The sequence below is a fragment of the Penaeus japonicus genome, unplaced genomic scaffold (assembly GCF_977035675.1).
Source record: "Penaeus japonicus unplaced genomic scaffold, GWHDUDI00000001_assembly GWHDUDI00000026, whole genome shotgun sequence".
In the NCBI taxonomy this organism is placed as follows: Eukaryota; Metazoa; Arthropoda; class Malacostraca; order Decapoda; family Penaeidae; genus Penaeus; species Penaeus japonicus.
Window position 1 is genome coordinate 17,795,727 of NW_028234428.1, and position 5,000 is coordinate 17,800,726.

Here is a 5,000-nt window from a genome sequence, read left to right on the forward strand (position 1 = left end):
AATACCTATTTGAGACAACTCTTATTTCAAAGCTTTGGTATTAACACCATTAGAATTTGCATAAACTGGGTCTATTTTTCTAGTGGTTGAACGTGTGGGTCTCACCGAGAAATTCATCACGGCGAAGTGTTCAGCGAAAGCCGTTCTGGCCGCACCTGAGGCGAACCTCGTCCCCATATTCATGAGCCTTCCCGAGGTGTCTTTGGGGAGGCCGGGAATGAGGGAAGAATCCAAATTGATTACACAACTTTTTCTGCCCCGATCTCGCAGGAACGAGGCCATGCAAGTTTGATGTTCATCTCTGTCAAGGAGCGCTCATGTGGAGAGATGAAGCTGCTGGTTAAGACTCACGTTGGAGAAGAACCAAGCGTCACTCCGTTGTTTCAGAGTAAAAATAGAAGTGAATAAACTCAGAAACCATTGATGGGCTATCTAATTGTGCAGTGTAAAAGTATCATTCGACTTTAATATTAGGTTTTCCCAATCCCATCATGATCCAGTTAATAACTCTGGAAACCTCAAATTCCTGTCAAATAAAACAGCCGAGCCAGGGAATCACACAAATGACATATCTGCAATATTTCACAGCTATGCTTCGACGATGAGCACCAATACTTCGATTATAATATATGGAGGATGCGGAATCTACAGCAAGCGGGAGAGAACCCCGCGTGCAAACGGCCAAAGTTTCTCTTTCAGTTTCATGGTGAAAAAATATTGAAATTGGAGTAATATTACATTTGGTCTATAAGACTAAAATGAAATATTTCGTTGAAAATAGAGTGCTATCCAAATTTAGAATCCAAATGAAAACGCTTTTGATATAAAGGGAAGAGAGAATAAGTCTCACCTTACCCGTATCATGAGTTGAGAGAAAGCGTAATCGCGTGACCGTAATTAACTCACACTGCCAACGATTAAAGTTTCAGCACTTTATTGCATAAAATTTGATTTAGTGAGGAAACAAGAATGTTGCGTTAAAATGTCTACCACAGCCTTAGCGCAGATAACACAGATGGGAAAACGAAGCTATTCCATGTAACAGAAACAACCTCGGTAACCTGGTATCCGATTTGAATATCTAAACCACTTCCGCTAACTCATCACGGGGATTGTCTGTAAAATTGTCTGGTTACCATACCCCAGAGAGAACGTAGAGACATTTCCATGAAGCTATTCTCGATTCTGGTTAGACGCTCCTTTTAGTGATCCTTGGGTCGTGTGATGGAGCGGTTTAGTTTTGATCTCTCTCGCTCCGGGAGGTGAGCTTCGAGTCGCGGCCTGGCAGGCTTTTACATTTCACCGTAAAATGTGTCGCTGCATCATTCCATCATATACATAAAGAGAACGCTAGCGCTGCCGCGGGAGGGAGGAAGGGGAGAGCGTGCCCTGGCACCGCCGGCTCCGCCCCGGAGTCTCCCTCCCGAAAGCGAGCTGGGGAGGGACTGACGGAGTCCGGCGCGTCTTATGGCAAGACCAAGGACCTCGTGCTAGAGGTTGGCTGCAACAGGTCCGGATGCGTCTGGATATGCATGTGCATGCGAGAATTTCACTTTAGGAGAACTAATGTGACGTCATCACCGAAAAGGAAAGGCTGTAACGTACACAACGCACCTGTAATGTGCAGTGTATGCGCATATATATATATATTATATATATATTATATATATATTCTTATATTATATATATATATATATTATATATATATATATATATATATAAATGTATATATATATACACACCTATACAAAATTTATATTATATATATTATATCTATATATATAATATATTACTCTATGTATATATATATATAACACACATATATATATAAAAATTATAAATATATAAATATATTATATATATTCTATATATATACGAGAGAGAGAGAGAGGAGGAGAGAGGGGAGGAGGAGAGAGGAGGGAGAGAGAGAGAGAGAGAGAGCGAGGAAAGAAGCGTACACGAGAGCCAGGAGAGCGATAGAAGGGGAGAAGAGAGAGCGATATTTAAATAGTTTGCATAAAACACCACCACCCACCACACACACACACACATACACACATACACACACACATACATACACACACACATATACAGATAGATAGATAGATAGATAGATAGAAAGAAAGATAGATAGACATATGGATGCGTCTGAATGTATGTCTGTACACAAAGCCGCAGATGCGACGCGAGCAGCTGGAGCAGCGGCCGCCGCGAGCGGGCAAGGGGGACGCAGACGACCACCGCGAGTGCGCGGAGTCAATGGCCGCCCCGGGAGTTGCTTGAGGAGGCGGGCGGCGCCGACACCCGATCCCAAACGTCCTCACCGCAGAGTTAGCGGCACTGAGGAAACCGGGGTAGTATAGGAGGGAATAAAGGGAATAAAAGAAGAGGAGGAAGTAACAATAAGGGACATGTAGAGAATTACAGATCTATGTTAGAGGGTAAGTAGGTAGGTAAGGGATATGCATAGGAGGAAGGATAGGCAGGGGATAGAAGGAAGGGATGGAAGGGAGAAGCAGGGATAGAGGGGGCAAAGGAGAGAAAAGAAATAGAAGGAGGGACAGTAGGAAAGGAAGACCCCAGGGAAAAAGAGGGGACAGGAAAGAAAAGAAGGAAAGGGAATAGAGGGAGGAGGAAGGGACAGACCCAGGGCAAAAAGTAGGATAGGGGGAAGAGGAAGGGACAGGGACGGGGGAGGGACAGACCCCGAGAGTTGCCCAGGGACACCACGGCCTCTCATTCAGGCCACTAAACGCAGGTGGAAACTCGCCCTCTGGGCCTGGCCGCGCCCTCAGCTGCTCGCCTGCCAACCCGCCGCCCAACGGCCCCGGGGCGTCGCGGTGCCGAGATTTCCTCTTTCGGCGACACAGCCCGGTTTGCTGAAAATCAGAATAGTCAAACATCAAAGTAAATGAAACTAGCTATTTAACAAAGCTATTTAAAAAACAGATCTGAACTTACTTCGCTGACATTTCCACTGAGCCATAACCAAATATGAGCGAACAACCATTTCTCAGTAACAAGACTTTTTAACACAAGCTCCCCAACGTGAAGACGAAAGACATATAGTCTAAAAGCAATTAAGCATTGTTTCGCCGCGCGCGCCGCCACCCACGCCTCTCGCGCTCGCGAACCTGAACTCCCAGCCTGCAACCATGGCAGCGAATAAAATAAACGAAAGCAACAATAGCCACAAGCCGAAACATGCATCACTTTAGAACAATTCTGACCTATTGTATGCATACTTTTGATACATGTTATGCAAATGCTGAAATCATCAAGTCGCTATAACATTTTTGAAGGGCATGGATGTTCATGACAGATGGAATGGATAAGTCGGAAAGATGTGTGTATAAAAAAGTAGGTAGTGAATTACGAGGTGACCAAAAGTCCTTTATAAAAGATGTTTGTTGTTTTTTAAATCCCATGTTTAGTAGGGTGCCTGGAGCCACATAGAGGTGCTATGTATGTTAGTGGGTGGTGGATAATTGGTGCTTAGTGGGGTGTTGCTTATGTGTTGTTGCTTGCTGGTTGTGCTATTTGTATGCTTTTTGCTTTCTTATGCTAATGCTATTATCAGTTTATCATTATCATTATTGCAGTTATCATAATTCTTATCATCATTATTATAATTAGTGTTTTCATTTATCATCATCATAAATGTTATAACTTTTATTATTTTCATTATCATTATTCTCATTATTACCATTATGATTATCATTATTACTATCATTGTTATTATCATCATTATCATTACCATTATTACTATTATCATTACTATTTTCATTATTATTATTATCATTATCATTATCATTATTATCATCATCATTATCAATACTTCTGTTATTATCTTCATCATTGTTATTTTCATCATTATTATCATTATCATTATAATTATCATTATTACCATTTTCATTATTATTATTATTATTATCATTATTATCATTATCATTATTATTATCATCATCATCATTATCATTATCATTATTATTATCACTAATATCAATAGTATCATTATCATTATTATCATAATTATCATTATTATTATCACTAATATCAATAGTATCATTATCATCATAATTATCATTATTATTATCACTAATATCAATAGTATCATTATCATTATTATCATAATTATCATTATTATTATCACTAATATCAATAGTATCATTATCATTGCCATTGTTACAAACGTGGATGTATGGTACAGCCACACGAACACGCTATTTTAATTCCATTTTATAAAATTGTCTGTAATGTGTATGAACAGCGCAAATATTTATCAAAAGCATTGGCGTAGGTTCATATCTTTAGTGTTCATTTCGTTCTTACCTTTGAAATGGAGGGAATGCAAATACTTCCAGCTGAGCTTGATATGATAACAACAACAGAAAATGACTTGTTGACTCTCAATTATCGACTCTCATAAAGACGTAATTGGACTGGATTCTCCGCGAGTAGCTTCCACACACGCACAGCCACGCCGCCCTTTGGGTTGTGCAGATAATTGTTGGTCTAATCCCTCTGGCAACCGAGGGAAGTAATTCAAATAACGCCGCCCGAGAGTCCGCCCAATTTGTATTAATCCCACCAGCCCAGCGGCGGAGAGGAAGCACCGGAGAGCAATTAGCTTGCATGGATTAATACTATTGCTGGATAAGCAAAAATGAGGGCCGTTCATCGCAGAGAGGAGTGAGGGCGTTACCGTGAAGAGCTACCCATTCGCGGCTCCAGTGATCGCTTCTTGACCTGCTGGAAGGATCATTTTCTTTCCGGATGCACACTCATGAGCCCTCGGGGATCATACTCTTGGTTTATTAAAAGGGTTTCATCGTCGCATAGCCGTATGTTCCACAACTTTTGCTTATTTGCATCAGAAGACGGTAGCGAGGGAACTGTGTCCTATTACCTCGGGGAATCACACGAGCGCATTCTTTGGGGCCGCCGTGATCAGGGCTTGTATTCAGGACAGCGGCCGGGGCAAGGGCTGGCCCCTACCC